The sequence below is a fragment of the Sinohyriopsis cumingii genome, unplaced genomic scaffold (genome assembly GCF_028554795.1).
Source record: "Sinohyriopsis cumingii isolate HCF-2022 unplaced genomic scaffold, ASM2855479v2 utg001237l, whole genome shotgun sequence".
NCBI lineage: Eukaryota > Metazoa > Mollusca > Bivalvia > Unionida > Unionidae > Sinohyriopsis > Sinohyriopsis cumingii.
Window position 1 is genome coordinate 1851198 of NW_028315973.1, and position 16943 is coordinate 1868140.

Below are 16943 nucleotides of genomic sequence, written 5' to 3' on the forward strand. Positions count from 1 at the left end.
CATCCATAATCTGAGCTCGCTAAAGACTCGATAGGGGTTCTAGGGATAATTTGTATTTTTTATTTTAAAGATTTATATATTATATAATGAACCATGAAAATATCAAAGACATTATTTCTGCTATTAAAAAACTAGAAGAAAACGGAATTAATATATCTGATGAACTAAATCCTGAAAAAATAATATCTGATTTGAAACGTTAAAAGAACTTAAAAATGAAAATAAGTATGTTCTATCATCTCAATATAAGTTCATAAAGCGGATTCAGGCAGCTATGTTTCAGTCACTTGCTATGGTGAACGATGATCAAGTAAATGAATTTATTCCTCTTTCTGTCGCAGTAGAAAAGATCAGGTCGGGATTATCCAGCGAATACGAAACAAAAAAAAAACAATCAGTACCCGCATAAGATACTTAAGAAAAATTATGTCAGCGGGTAACGACCAAAGCAACCCTGAGCAGTAGTATAATTTCCCTCACTGTATATCACATCAGAATTAATTTACATAAAAAAATAAAATATTTCAGAATAATAATAAAATATTTTTTGGAAAACTGATTAATTTGTATACTTTTGAGTAGCAACCACCCCATCAAAATTACAAAACTGATTGATTTGTATACTTTTAAGTGGCAATCACCCCATCAGAATTAATAAATTAATTGATTTGCATACTTTTAAGTAGCAATCGCCCCATCAGAATTAATAAATTAATTAATTTACATAAATAATAAAATATTTCAGAATAATAATAAAATATTTTTTTTGTAGTATTTTTTGGAAAACTGATTGATTTCTATATTTTTAAGTACCAACCACCCCATCAGAATTAGCAAACTGATTAATTTGTATACTTTTGAGTAGCAACCACCCCATCAGAATTAGCAAACTGATTGATTTGTATAATTTTCAGTACCAATTACCCCATCAGATTGATTCACAAAAAAAATAAAATATTTTAGAATAATAATAAAAATATTTCAGAATAATAATACAATATTTTTTTGTAGTATTTTTTGGAAAACTGATTAATTTGTATAATTTTCAGTACCAATTACCCCATCAGATTGATTCATTTCAGAATTATTTCAGATTGTACAAAATTGATTAATTTGTGTAATTTATCCCATCAGTGATTATATTTATTTATTCTGAAATATTATTTTTTTAAGTTGATCGAGTTTAATACTGGAGTGTGTATAATTTAGGATCTGATCTCTGTTACAGATGATCTCGATAATATGTTTTTGACGGAGCTCATCTAACTGTTCTTGTGTTAATAAGAAATCCTCGCTTCAGTATTCATCAATAAATAAATTAACGTTAAATTGCTCTGTGTTTTGTGAAAACGCTGTTCTGATGGCGTTTTCAAGTGCTTCTTTGTCGTGTATAAAAACCCTCACGTGCTGGTACATTATATAATATTTACTGGATTAATTAAGATTTCACATACAAATTTATTACAAGCTCTTCTCCACGCATGTCAATTAAGCGATTAAGGTGGTCTGTGAGCTTAAAATTTATTCGTGTTAACATATTATTGTGACACCGCAGATACACAGGATTAGTTGGTTCTTGCACGATTAAACTTCCAGGGGGAACTTGTGGTGTAAATGTATATAAAATATATCCTTGTTGAGCCTGATTTGATTTTCCGAGGTCTATTTGATAGCTGCCATCGACTACGTCACAAACTAGATTGACCACAATCGTGCTGGTTATATTAACGATTCCCGGAGATACGTGTCTGCCGCCTCCGTGTGGATCATTATTATGTCTGAGAACAGTTGGAGGTGGTGCTAGTTTTTTCCACGCATCGAGTATTTTAGGAAAGTTTTCGTTGATAAGATCATTGAAAGATTTTTTTAACTTAACTGCACTATACCCGGGAAATTTAAAATTTGGTACATCAGCTTCCGTTAATTTATATTTATCTAACCATGCTTTTGCGTGAGTTCCTTCAGAAAATTTTAAACTAACCATCATTTGAACTATTCGGTTGTTAAAATATTCCATATCTGATACAAGCTGATTTAATATTTCCACACGTGTGATGATTTTTTTCACGTGATGACGCTGATATATCAAAAATATGTTCGTTAAAATATTGATTCAGTTGATTTAGTTGTTTTTACATTCTTGATTGATTTCCTGAAAATATTTAATAATATCACTTTTATAAATAGCTAAAGCAGTCGTTTCCCCCGGATTTTTAAAAGTCCATACCTCATCATCAACATAGGCAATGACAATAAATATGCCAAACAGTGATTTACTTTTTAAAATACGTAGTCGTTCCTGGTATGATGGATTAATTTCATGATATGATTGCCTATCCGTGACATAATCAGACCTTTTCGGTTCTGGTGGTATCGGTGTTATCGGTGGTGATATTTCAGGCCAACCTAGTACGGATCTTACTGTGGATTGATAAATATCAACGGCATAATCAGGAGAATGTATCTCAACCGTCGAGGACAGCGTCGGTTCATGAACGTTAATTGATATTTTTGCTTCTTTTCCGGTTATTGATTTTATTCTACGTTGAAATTCCTCATTGATTTGTTCGATCTCATAACTGCCAGTGGGTATTCCAACATCTGTCCAGTCAGGAGTACCATCTGGTTTGTTCTTGTTAGCAAATACAAGCAAATTATTTGCTGGTGTACCATTAAATGATTTTGATCTGATATTTGGCCAGCTGTAATATACCCGTAATTAAGCCAGTGCTATTTCCTTTACTGGAATTGCAGTAGGAAAGTTAATACTAAATTCAGGATTAGTTGAACTTACTGAGATCATCGATATCTTTGACGGAGTTGTATTAGCCACGATCTGCTGGAGTAATTCTGTCATTATTAGTACTTGTATCTTTAATACCGATGCCTTCGTCGTATATTTTAGTCATCATTGAAAACTCGAAATCAGATATAATTCTTTCACTGAGACTCGCTGATAACAACGAAGATAACTTCGAGTATGCGACCGTCGCTGTATGTAATCTTATCATGTAATCGGATAATTTTTTATTCATGCAAGTACATATTTTTTTTGTGATGATATTGAGCACACCTGCAATCGTTGTTGCTGCTGAAATACAAATAGTTACGGCTACTGGTACCATCATTGTCACCGCTGATAATATAACACCGGTTCCAGCAACAACAGCGGATACTGAATAAACAATCACGTCGACGATAAGTAATCGTCGTCGATATTTTTTTACTTTTACTGTATATTGTTCGACTCGATCTTTCAACGCTGCCTGCCATTCACGCGCTTCATTATACCTGTATTGTGCACCGTCCATATATTTTTATGCAGTAAATAATTGAGGTGTTTTAGCTACAAATTCCAAACACCACCAGTAAACTGTTCTGGTTAATGTCTTATCATCTGCTTCCAAAATAAATTCCTCTTCGGTTCCGCTATTTAATAGAACAGATACAACCCCGGAAAACTTATCAGTTGAATGGCGCCATGGAAACGTTGTAAATATTTCAAATTTTGTAACACTGAACACAGACAGCCTGTACACGCCAGTGAGTGTTGCGGTATATTTGATAGTTTTATTTTGCTGCGACCATGTTGAAAATCCCGCTGATACTGTGTATACGATGTTGGTAATATCAGCGGGGGTAACCCTGCCGGGAATTTAAATCAGACTGGTTTTGTTAACGATCTCAGGAATCCCCGCTACGACATCTTCAATTGTTTTTTTAGTTGTGTCGATATTCCTCTTGATATCAGAAAGTTTCATGTCAACGGAGTGCGGAGTGCCGAAGAATTCTTCTGCGGTTCTTTGATGTTTTCTGCGAAATCTTGCAAAAGCGCCCACGTGAATGTCATACTCGGCCCGCAGCGTGGATAATTTACCATCTACGGTGTCGACGTATTTTTTTGGTTGCTGCATCTTCGTCGGATTTTGGATCTCTTAAAACTACTATTTTGTTCCCGTTCATACTAAGTTCACCTGTCATTGTGTCACCGGTATTTTTCACGCGATTAGCAACGCTTCTTGAAATTTCATCTCTGATGGTTGTAAATGATACACTTGAATCTCTGATTCTACCACCGTCAGTAAACACAGGAATATTATCCGTAACTGCACCGAGTACTCGTCGAACTATATCATTCCATCTGATATTGCTCGTTTTTAGTTTACCATATCGATCTTAAAAAATAACGACCTCATCTGGATCAACTCCAGCAAGATTCATGATATCAGCAGGTTCATTTTTAGTCGCATACTTCTACGGATCAACATCGCCGAATTTTCTCTTAACGCGGGAAGATCTTCTTCCGTAAATATCAACCATTATATTTTAAGATCCAAGATCTGTTTAAAACGCCTTACGCGCAACGAATCGGTTGCTTGTATAATCATGCACAACTTTATGTGGCGGTTTGGATGATTTTAATATAGCGTCGAGTACATTAATTACCTCACGGCAGCATATTGGCGGATCTGTCATTGTTCGTGTGGGTAGCGTTGAATACCAAACTTTGGAACCAGAGGTTCTTGCGTGAAGTGGTGCGACATACTTGATAAATTCAGCAGGTGCAGCTAACCCGTATGAATCAAAATAAACGATTCCACGTGGATCAACCGCGTATGATACTCAATGAGTACCGGGTCCTGAATTCGAGTATAGATTAATAATACCTGTTTCGAGTTTGTTTGTTTGTTTTGGTAATTGATCTCGCATAAAAACACCTCTGAAGGCTTTTATTTTTAATCGTTTAGCATCATCAAGTAAATCAAAATTTGATGCTGGAACATCTAACGTGGAAGCCTTAGACCTTTTCCCCAGCGAGATCCCGGTAATCTTAGACCGCGTCCCTTTTTTGTATATATCTCCTGTTGCTTTCTTTAGAGCCATTCCAGCAGCGGTTCCAACAGCACCTAACGCGGCTGCTTTTGCTACGGCTGGAGCAGCAGCAGCTATTAACGCTGGAATAGCCGCGAGAAGTGGAAATATACCACCTATTTTAACCATGTCTTTGATGGCGCTCGGAGAAAGACTTAAATGAACTCCCGTTTTTGATTCTAGGGCTTTATTGAAATGTATAATCTGATTATTTGTCAACGATAATTTGTTTGGACCACCACCCATCTGATCTCGTTTTAGTGATATTTTAGTTCCGCATTTGCTGGTGGTTTTTGATTGAAGTTTTTTGACCTGACCAGGAGTCAGAGTAACATTAACATGACCATACGACATTTTTATATAAAAGATATTTTTCTGAATAATTAGAGATTTTCCACTGGTGCATCAACGACTCTCATTCGACCATTACCACCTTCAAGTAACATGGCTTTATCGCTGAGTATGACCGCGATTGCTCTGTAGAAGGCACCAGCACCTGGTGGGTTAGTAACACGAGCTCGAAAGTGTATATCAACGACAGACTGTTTGGACAAATCAAGATGTTCCAGCGAAAAATAATAAATAGGATATAGACCTGTAAAATATAATTGTGATATTTGCAAACCAGTATCTATATTTTGATCACGTCCCATGAATGACATTAAACGATGATATGCACGCGCTACATGATTTTGATCAAAATTTAACAATATATCTTCAGTTGGTTCTTGATGTTCATTTATTCGCAAGGAAACTTCATTAACTCCAAGATTGTCAAATATCATATGTGAATGTTCTTGATTATTTGTCCGGTCATTATCTTGCAGCGCAATAAAAATATGTCGTGGTGAAGAAACACCCTGTTGTGATGCTATATGCCATGTAAATAAACCATTAACATTACTTTGAATAGCATCTGTGGTTACTGTTAACAATGATAGCAATGATTTACCGCCTGAATCCATAAAAGAAAGTAATTTTTGTTCCTCAGTAATTGATGGAGTCATTACTGGCATCCATAATGAAAGTTTTGATATATTTACTTTACCATCAGCAACACCAGCACCTCGCCAAATTGCATCATTACCATCACCTTTTCTAACGAGCACAATTGTGTGTTTAGCTCCAAAGATGACCTTTCTAACATTTCTGCAAAATCCAAAGATGTGAGATAATGGAATTGCACATGAAATATTTCTATCATTTCCTGACAACGCTGCTCGGCGTGTTGCAAAACCTAAGTTGTAAGTCGCATTAACACTTTTTATAATATCAAAATCAGCACCTGGTCTGTCTACGTGTTCAAAATCAACTGGTTGTGGATCAACTGCAGTATTTCGTGGTGCCAGTAACTTAGTATATTGAACATGATCAGCGTGGATGGTAATATCTTTAGCAAACATCATTGTTGGACCGGCCGATCTTGTGTAATCATCAGAATATCTCGCTAGACCAATTATTGTTGTAGCAACATCAACATCCTTCTGAATCGATTCGATATTTTTTCCATCGATCATATAAGTGGCGCTATCAAACAACGCCATAATTCCGTTGTTGACAAAACCAACACGCAAATTAGCAGCATATGGCGTATTAGCTACACCATTCGTTACAAGTCTACCTTCTACTTCAATAAACGCCTCAGCGGGCAAGAAATATCTACTTGTATCATGAACCTGTAATTTGATTCTCCCCCGATGATTTGGTTGTGTTGCGTCATAGGAATAAAATTGATAATCACGTACAGATTCATACTTAAGGACAGGTGCCTCCATATCAAATGCTGGGTCTGATTCGCGTTTGAACATTTTATTATAATTACCATTTTTCCAAATGATGATCTAAATCATCGTCGACGAAGACCGCTTCCTGCTATTGAATTTGCTGTTATATTTCTTTCTGCTTCTTCAGATAATTCTGCTAGTTTTTTATTTGCAGCCTGATTGGGTCCTTGATCTGCTATCAAATTTGATGTTATATTTCTTTCTGCCTCTTCAGATAATTCCGCTAGTTTTTTATTTGCAGCCTGATTTATTATTTTACTTACGTCTGCGGGCATAATTTCAGTACTTGGTAATTTTACCGGTTGTTGTTTTCGTCGCAATAATCGTGCTAGTCTATCTTTGATCGCCGAGAACGCCTTACCAGCAACATTGACAATTGCTTCAGGAGCTTTATCACGAACAATATCGATAGCTTTCATCGATAATTGTTTTGCAACAGGTACTGCTTTTGGAGCTATCCTTGTAAATAATCCCTGAATAACATCACCAAGTCCATCTCCGTAAGTAGCTCTGTAGATTGGTAATCGTGAGTTTACCGCTCTGACCTGTACGGGTTTATGATGATTATTATGTATGATCATCTTTTTTAATTTACCATTTATTTAACATCTAGTCATCAACAAGTTCATCGATAAGTTCTCGGTAAACTCCGATATCCATGATACCACCTTGAAATAATCGCCGACAAATATCAGATGCTTCATTAATTATTTCTGGTGAATTATTTCCGGCACGTTTTCCTCCTATGAGAACTTCTAACCGTGACTGACACATCATTAATGATATTATCAGGACATAAACCAGATCCTGTTTTAGGTTCATCTTGAGGTGTTTTAAATACTGGTGGTTGCATTACCGGAGAAAGTACTTCAGTGGTGACCGGGGGTATGTCAGGTGAGTCACTTACTCGAAATCCATGTGGTGAATCTACCGGTGAATATGTCATTGCCGGCGCAGAAATTTTTTTACGTTGTAAAGGTGGAGGAAGTTGATACTGGGAGAGTTGTTCTTGTTGTTGCGGTCTTTCTCTATGAAGTCTTTTTATTTCTTTATTAAGATTTTTATATTCTGGACCTCTAGTTTGTTTTTTGTTGTAATATACGCGATATATATATTTAATAAGATTATCATCATTTACTTTTTCATAACGGGATTTTAAAATACTAGATTTATTAAATATAATATTTAATATAACTTCGGGTAATTGTTCTTTTTTAGTATTTCTAATTTCTTCAACAACCCCTTTCCTAAATTTTGCAATCAATTCTACGTTTTTTCTACTAGTTCGGGTTCAGGTGCATGTTCTTTTTGCACGTCGGCGACTTCAGTACGAAGTTTTCCAATACTTTCAAGTATTTCCTCACCAACAGGTGGAGGTTGAGCCGCAGCTATATCAGTTGGAAGATCTCGTAAAATCTTCTTTGTCTGTTTAGTTCTTCTTGCTATTTTTTCAGTTTGTTCTGCTGTTTGTTTTGATACGGGAAGAAGATTTTCTTTGATGACAGTTGCAACTTGTTCAGTAGCTGCAGTGACGGGTTTAAACAGTTTTTTTAGTTTCTTCTTCGTACTCAACTTGTGTTTCTTGCTGCGCTTGTAGATTTTTTCTAAATGAATCTCGCACGGGAAGAAATTTTTTAATTGCTTCTAATCGTTCTCGTGCTATTCTTGCAGTATGAGATTCTGGATATACCATTATTTTTAATATAACAATTTTTTAATTAATAGCAGCAGAGAGGGTCCTGTCTACAATTCTGTTTGGGACAAACAATAATCGTAGACGTGGTATTGACCTCTATGAAGGGTCACTATTTTTTTTGTCTAAAAAACGTACGTGACGCATTAAGTGGTCTGATCGCCCTCTCTGCTGCTAGAACAGAAACAACAAAAACAAGAATAGAAAAGGAAACAGTTGGCAAAAATTAAACAAAAAAGGGACAAAATGACAAGAAGATGAGGAAATGATACAAGGAATAAGTAAATTAATACAAGAAAGTGAGGAGAAACTGAAAAGTGATCAAAAACAGCTAAAAAGAAAACAAGGTCCTTCCTATCAACTTCCTCCACAGCAACAAACTAGTCCACCACAATCTCTAGAAGAAGAATTTCATGATACACCTGGTGCTACTGGCAGAGGTTTGGGAAGTAATTTTGTTTGTCCTGATAATATTCTCAATGATGTGTCACGGTTAGAAGTTCTCATAGGAGGAAAACGAGCTGAAAATAACTCACCAGAAATAATTAATGAAGTAGCTGATATTTGTCGGCGATTATTTCAAGGTGGTATCATGGATATCGGTGCTTACCGAGAACTTATCGATGAACTCATTGATGATTACGGTGACTAGTTGTTACGGCGATTAGATAAATGATATTTAAATAAAAATGATCACGTACAATAGACACTATAGACCCGTACAGGTCAGACCAGTAAACTCACGATTACCAATCTACAGAGCAACTTACGGAGATGGACTTGGTGATGTTGTTCAAGGGTTATTTAGAAGATTAGCTCCAAAAAAAGTAGCACCTGTTGCAAAACAATTATTTATGTAAACTATTGATGTTGTTCGTGAAACAACTCCTAGTGCACTTGTCAATGTTGCTGGTAAGGCTTTCTCGACGATCAAAGATAGAATAGCACGATTAATGCAACGAAAATCACAACCACCAGTAAAATTACCAAGCACTACAGATATGCCCACAGACGTCAGTAAAATAATAAATCAAGCCGCAAATAAAAAACTAGCAGCTTTGATGGATGAAGAATCTGATGAATTACAAAGAAATATTACTGCAAATATGATAGCAGGAAGTGGACTTCGTGTTCGTCGATAATTGATTTAAATCGAAGATATATAATACAATGTTTAAACGTATATCTGACTCAGCATTTAACATGGATGAACCGGTCATCAAAGATGAATCAGTACGTGATTATCAATTTTATTCCTATGATGCAAGGCAACCAGATCAACGGGGACGTATCGTACTTCAAGTTCGGGATACAAGTAGATGTTTCTTACCATCTGAGGAATTTATTGAAGTAGAAGGTGAACTTGTAAAGGCAGATAATGCTGCATACGATGACAATGCACGAGTTGGTTTCGTCAATAACGGGATCATGTCATTATTTGATAGCGCCACATACATGATTGATGGAAGAAATATCGAATCGATTCAGAAGGAAGTCGATGTTGCTACAACAATAATTGGTCTAGCAAGATATTCTGATGATTACACAAGATCAGCCGGTCCATCAATGATGTTTGCTAAAGATCTTACTAATAACGCTGATCATATTCAGTATACTACGAGACGACCAAAAAAAAAAGAAAAGAAACACTCCGCCGCTGCTGATGACGCAGATGTGGAGCCGATAATTATTAGTGCTAATGCAACTTACAACTTAGGATTTGCAACACGCCGATTAATGTTGTCAGAAGGTAGAAGAAATTTTTCGTGTGCGATTCCACTGTCTCACATCTTCGGATTTTGCAGAGATGTTAGAAAGGTCATCTTTGGAGTTAAACACACACTTGTACTTGTAAGAAAAGGTGATGATAATGATGCGATCTGGCGAGGAGCTGGTGCTGATGCTGGTAAAGTAAAAATATCAAAATTATCACTATGGATGCCTGTAATTATTCCATCGGTCACAGAAGAACAGAAATTATTGTCTTTTATGGATCAAGGCGGTAAATCTTTGTTGTCATGGTTAACAGTAACCACAGATGCTGTTCAAAATGCCGCCAAAGGTATATTCACATGGCATATAGCATCACAGCAAGGTGTTTCTGCGCCACGACATATTTTCATTGTGTTTCAGAATTATAATCGTTTAAATAGTCAGGAACATTCACATGTGATATTTGATAATCTAGACGTTAACGGAGTTTCGTTGAGGATAAACGGACAACAAAAACCATCCGAAGGTATATTGTTAGACTATACCATGAATCATGTGGCACGTGCATATCATCGTTTGATGACATTTAGGGGACGTGATCAAAACATAGACACTGGTTTGCAAATATCACAGTTAGATTTCAGAACTTTGTATCCGATTTATTACTTTTCGCTGGAGCATCTTGATTTATTCAAACAAGCTGTCGTTGATGTACACTTCCGAGCTAATGTTGGTGCCCCGCTAGAACTCACGGCTGGTCCACCAGTTGTTTATGCTCCTTACAGAGTAATTGCGATCATACTCAGCGATAAAGCCATGTTACTTGAAGGTGGTAGTGGTCGAATGAGAGTAGTTGATGCACCAGTGGAGAATCTTCAATCATTATTTGGAGCGTGGCAAGTATTTATCAAAAAAGTCATACAGTCACGTTAATGTCAAAAAACGCGAGCGCATGTGGGATAAAAATAACATTGAAGCGAGATCAAATTGCTAATGGTGGTCCAAACAAGTTGTTGTTGACTAAAACCCAACTAAAACATTTCAATAAAGCGCAGAAAGCAAAAACCGGAGTTCAACTTGACTTCGCTCCAAGTGCCATCAAAGACATGATTAAAACATGTGGTATATTTCCACTTCTTGCAGCAATACCAGTGTTAATAGCTGCTGCCGCTCAAGCTGTAGCAAAAGCAGCTGCGTTAGGTGCTGTTGGAACCACTGCTGGAATGGCATTAAAGAAAGCAACAGGAAAAAGATATAAAAAAGGGAAAAGGTCTAAGATTACCGGGATCTCGTTGGGGAAGAGGTCTGAGCTTCCAGAATCACTTCGTTAGACGTTCCAGCATCAAATTTTGATTTACTTGATGCTGCTAAACAACTAAAAATAAAAAACTTCAGAGGTGTTTTATGCGAGATCAATTACCACAACGACCAAACGGCGTTGAAACAGGTATAATTAATCTCGAATCGAATTCAGGACCCGGTACTCATTGGGAATCATGCGCAATTGATCCACGAGGAATCGTTTATTTCGATTCGTACGGGTTAGCTCCACCGAGTGAGTTTATCAAGTATGTCGCGCCACTTCAACGCTACCCACACAAACAATGACAGATCCGCCAATATGCGGCCGTGAAGTAATTAATGTACTTAACGCTACATCAAAATCATCCAAAACACCACATAAAGTCGTGCATGATTATACAAGTAACCGCTTCGTTACGCAAAGTGTTTTAAACAGATCTTAGATCTTATATAATGGTTGATATTTACGGAAGATCTTCTACCAGTAACAAGAAAAAAGAAGGTGATATTGATCTGTCGAAGCATGCGACTAAAGATGAACTCGCTGATATAATGAATCTTACTGGAGTTGACTGAGATGAAATTGTTGTTTCTCAGGATAAATACGATGTTTTAAAAACGAGTAATATCAGGTGGAATGATATAGTTCGACGAGTACTCGGTGCGGTCACGGATAACATCCCTGTGTTTACTGACGGTGGTAGAATCAGGGATTCAAGTATATCGTTTGCAACTATCAGAGATGAAATTGCAAGAAGTGTTGCTAATCGTTTAAGAAACACCGACGACATAATGACGGGAGAACTCAGCATGAACGGGAATAAGATAGTAGTTTTGAGAGATCCAACATCCGACGAAGATGCTGCAACGAAAAAATATGTTGACGTTAACTACAACACTGTAGATGGTAAACTATCCACGTTGCGGGCCGAGTACGATGTTCACGTAAACGCGTTTTCAAATCTTCGCAGAAACTTTAGAAAAATTAGTGAAACCGCAGAGGAATTCTTTGGTAATGCTTTGATCGTTGACGCAAAACTCTCTGAGATCAAAAAAAAACATTGGATACGATTAAAAAAACACTCGAAGATGTCGTAAGTGGAATTCCTGAGATCGTTAACAAAATTAGTCTGATTAAAATCCCACCCGAAGTAACTCCCGGGCATATTACCAACATCGTATACACAGTATCATCTGGATTTGCAACATGGTCACAGCAAAATAAAATTATCAAATATACCGCAACAGTCACTGGCGTGTATAGGCTGTCTGTGTTTAGTGCTGAAAAATTCGAGATATTTACAACGTATTTATGGTGTCATTCAACTGATAAGTTTTCTGGAGTTGTATCTATCATATTAAACAAGGGAATCGAAGAAATATTTATTCTCGAAACAGCTGATAATAAATTAACCGCGGTATCTTACTGGTGGCGTCTAGAATTTGTAGCTGAAACACCTCAATTGTTTACTGCGTAAAATATAACGAGTACCTCAATCGAGGATGCATCGCAACATTATAGGTATAATCAAGCACGTGAATGGTAAACATCACTTAAAAATATCATCGAAAAATGCACGATAAAAAAAATATCGACGACGATTAGTTATCGTTGACGTAATTGTTTGTTCAGGATCCGCTGTTGTTGCTGGATCCGGCGTGTTATTATCAACAATGACAATGATGGCACCAGTAGCCGTGACAATCTGTATTTCAGCTACAACAATAATTGCTGGTGTTTTTAATATTATTGCAAAAAAAAATATGTACTTGCATGAATGAAAAATTATCCGATTACATGATAAAATGACATACAGCGACAACAGCATATTCCAAGTTATCTTCGTTGTTATCAGCAAGTCTCAGTGATGGAATCATCTCTGATTTCGAGTTTTCAGAGATGATTAAAATATACAACTACGCTGGTATTAAAGGTACGAGTTTAATCAATAATGACATCAGTAGAGCTACTCCAGCAGATCGTGACAAACACAGCTCCACCAAAAACAACGATGATCTCAGTAAGCTCGACTAATCCTGAATTTAACATCAATTTTTCAACTGCAATTCCAGTAAAAGAAATTGCACTAGCGCAATTACGAGTATATCATAGTTGGCCAAATATCAGATCGAAATCATTTAATGGTACACCAGCAAATAATTCGCTTGTATTTGCTAATGAGCACAAACCCGATGGAACTCCCGATTGGCAGGTTGTTGGAAAACCAACTGGTAGTTATGAGATTGAAGAGATCAATGAAGAATTTGCACGTAGAATAAAATCAATAACAGGAAAAGAATGAAAAATATATATTAACGTTCATGAACCAACGCTGTCTTCCGCGATCGAGATAAACTCTCCCGACTACGCCGTTCATATATATCAGAGTTCGATTAGAACGGTGTTAGGATGGCCTGAAATTCAACCACGGTACCACCACCGTTTCCAGAACCAAAAAAGTCTGACTATGTCACGGACAGACAATCATATCATGATGTTGAACCATCATACAAAAAAGCCTACTTGATATAAAAAATGCAACGTTCGGTAGTGAATTTTTCTTTATCAACAGGGACAATATCAGTGGAGATTTATTTTTGAGATACTTTTCGAAGGAAGAAGGAAAAAATCTGTAGTTGTTCAACTAAGTGATATCGCTGAATATTTTAAAATCATTAATCAAGAACATAAAACACACCTACAGCGACTACGGCCAAGTTTCCAAGAACATATTTTTGATTTGTCATCACCACGCAGCGAAATCATCAAACATATTGAAATATTAAATCAGTTCGTATCCGACATGGAATATTTTCACCAGCGAGTCATTCAGGCAATAATTGATCAAACTGACGACAATATACTTCACAGTAAACAAAAATTTTTAAACGCGTATTCGCTAACAAAAGCAGATCTGCCAAACTATAAATTTTCCGGGTATAAAGCACCCGAATTAAGAAAATCAGTCAGTGATGTAATCGAGGAAAACTTTCCTGAAATAATTACACGGTACAAAGAAACACTAGCACCAGCAACTATTCTCTGGTACAACAATGATCCAGTGGGACAAGGACGCCATATCTCACCAGGAATCGTCAATATAACTTCAACGATCGCGGTTAATCTCGTTTGTGATGTGATCGATGGCAGCTATCAAATAGATCTTGGCAAATCAAATCAGGCTCAACAAGGATATATCTTATACACGTTCACTCCACACGTCTCCCCTGGAAGTTTAATCATGCAAGAACCAACTAATCCTGTTTATCTGTGGTGTCATAATAATATGTTAACAAGAATCAATTTTAAACTCACTGACCACCTCGGACGCTTAATTGATCTGCGTGGGGAAGAATTAATTGTGAATCTCTATGTGAAATCATAAGATTTTTATCCTAAGGATTTTTGATCAGAAATATTTTATTATTCTGAAATATTTTATTATTATTCTGAAATAATCCTATGTTTTCAGTCAAAGTTGTCATTTGTTTCGGTTATTTTAGTTGATTTTGTCAAGGAAAATTCATCAAATTTCCTAAATTATTCGGGTCAAACCTCAAGCGATTCTCTAATTGATTTATCGATAAATTGATAAAAACCAGTAAAATTTGCTCAAAAAACGATTGTTTTCATGTGATTTTTGTGGTGATTTTCTTAAAAAAAAGTTGTTTTTTTTAAATCAATTTATCGATAAATCAATTAGAGAATCGCTTGAGGTTTGCTCCAACGAAAAACTGTAATTTGATGAATTTTCCTTGACAAAATCGACTAAAATAACCGAAAAAAATGATAAATTTGACTAAAAAAATGACAAATTTGACTAAAAACATAGGATTATTTCAGAATAATAATAAAATATTTCAGAATAATAAAATGTTTCAGAATAATAAAATATTTCAGAATAATAAAATATTGTATTTTTTACTTCCTGGAAATCAACGAGTTTAACTTTCGATTTCGATTGCTTCAGGATCTGACATTATTTTTCTTAGTTGCCTCACACGAGTATTAATTATCTTCTTTGCTTTATATTCGTGAGATAATTGCGACCTAATTTTTTCAATTGCACGAGAGAGACTGACAAAATCTTCTATCTGCGTTTCTTCTACCGCAGCTAGTGATTGAAACATCGCCGCCTGAATCTTCTTTATAAACCTGTATTCAGATGGCAAAATATATTTTCCTTCGTGTTTAGCTTCTTGTAATGTTTCCAAATCAGAAATAATTTCTTCAAGATTTAGTTCATTGGATACATTTATACCGTGATGTTTTAATTTTTTAATAGCAACAGTTATATCATTAATATTTTCATGATTCATTATACAATATATTTATATCTTCAATATAAATTAAAATATTCGATATATAGTTTCTTCAGTAAAATTAAATAGATATAATTCGAGAAAAGATGATAGTTATCTTCATCATTGATATTTGAAAATAATTTTTTGTTACACAATCGCGACAGAGTTATCTCAATCAAGCACCAGAGGAATATAAGAGAACGAAATCCAGAGTTTTCAAACCGGTATGAAAAAGCCGATTTGGTTATATTTTCTGCAACATATCGTACCGCAGCGGGGTTAATACCGAAGTATTTGCCAGCTGCATACATTGATTGAAATATCATTTCTTCGCTGGTCTCTGTATTGAAAGATTTAATCGCTTTAGGAATCTTTTTGAATTTTCCAGTGATTCCTCGTGCAGAGTTCTCACTCCATGTAATAGCTTGTAGGTTAGATAAATTATTAAGTTTTTGTCCATCAATATGATCGATCACAAGGCCATCTTTGATCACCCCAAAGAAACTTTCGTATACAAACCTGTGATTGTGATACATTTTCGTCCCAACGTTGAACATTAGATAACCAGCATTACTAACAATACCAACTTTTTCAACCTACAGTGTCTAATCACACCATCACGAGATGCTTCATAATTTTTAATGTTAGGATGTTTCACAAACTCCATTTGCTCCATTTTATATATAATGTATTTGTCTAAATCATAATTTGTCTGAGAACTTATTTAAATAATCTTCCTCACGTTTTGTAACTCTATCACTGTCATTATTTTTTTATCATAATAACGTTTAAACTCCCTGTATCGCTTACCACCGCCACGCGCGCAAAAGTGTGTTTTAGCTCGTACTCCAACACCACATCGCAGACACGGTATTGGTCCTAAACTTCCACCACGAACGTTTTGCAAGTGTTGTCCATAGAATTCCTTTTTACAAGGTTTATTACAAGGAACTAGTGAATGAATCATCAACCATTTGCATCGAGACATTATATATATAATATTTTAATTTAAATATTTGTTTGAAATATATTACGAACGAATTCGATAGATTATCCAGAATCAAGCCCTGGAAAACAGATAAATTTAATCTAGACAGAATATTTCCTGACCTACCGATGCGAGATCTGGTTGATCCGAAAAATAAAAGTTTGATTAATGAAATTCACGTCGCCAAGAAAGAATTTCACACAGATGGTGCATCTCATGTATGGTCAACATTCAAGATCACAGGTACTGGCTCTGTCATCGACGCTACGATGAATGACGAACGAGC